The sequence below is a fragment of the Poecilia latipinna genome, unplaced genomic scaffold (assembly GCF_001443285.1).
Source record: "Poecilia latipinna isolate Pla-1442-1.1 unplaced genomic scaffold, P_latipinna-1.0 Scaffold4297, whole genome shotgun sequence".
NCBI classification, from domain to species: domain Eukaryota; kingdom Metazoa; phylum Chordata; class Actinopteri; order Cyprinodontiformes; family Poeciliidae; genus Poecilia; species Poecilia latipinna.
In genome coordinates, this window is record NW_015116913.1 from 29,614 (window position 1) to 30,411 (window position 798).

General features: G+C 47.9%; 1 protein-coding gene across 1 annotated transcript in view; it reads left to right on the plus strand.

Annotated features, from left to right (window-relative positions):
• Positions 1 to 202, plus strand: part of LOC106942460 (uncharacterized) — a 5,140-nt gene extending 4,938 nt beyond the window's left edge. The window contains exon 2 of the mRNA XM_015025738.1: positions 101 to 202. The gene's annotated coding sequence lies outside the window, so the exon portion shown is untranslated. The remainder of the gene's footprint in view (positions 1 to 100) is intronic.
• Positions 203 to 798: the final 596 nt, after the last annotated feature.

Here is a 798-nt window from a genome sequence, read left to right on the forward strand (position 1 = left end):
CAGAAAACGAGCATGTCTTCACTGCAGACAGCGACTGCAGTGAAGACATGTCCAACAACGGCTTCATTTACATTTATGAAAAGAACTGAGAACACCAGAGGACAAAAGGCAAAAAGATTTGACAGGTTTCCTGTTTGCAGGTTTCTCTCCGGGCGCTCCGGCTTCCTGCCACAGTGTGAAATCTCCACTGAAACGATCCAGCAGGCAGAGGTGGACCCCTGGAGCGATCTGGTGGGCGATATAGATATATATGTATGTGTGTGTGTGTTTATGTATATATGTGTGTAATGGAGTCTTTTCAAAAGTTCAGTCTGGAAGACTCTAGTCGCACCTGCCTCATCAATCAACGCCTCCTTCTCTGCAACCTGGACCTATCGGCGCGGACCAAGCCTCGCTCCAGCCAATCATCGTTTGGGCTCCAGTTCAAAAGGACCTTCACCCATGGCCTCCTCTGCTCACCAGCTGCGATCAACCCACCTCCACCCCATCTCCACCTTCTACTCCCGGCTCTCAGGCCTCATCTTCCTCCGACCGCCACCAGTACAGGCCCCGGGGGGTCTACATTCCTATGCTGCATCAGGAATGTTCATCAAGCTTGACGTCCCCGGCCGGGGCCTGAACTCCAAAGGACTTTGTTTATTTTCATGTTCATTTTGTCATTAAACTCCTTTAATCGCTTTCTTTCTCCGTTTGAGTCTCTCCAGATTGAATTATATGTATATATGTGTGTCAAAAGATAGCTAGATAGATAATATCTACCACTACACACATATGGAGGACCAAAACTGACATAATAAA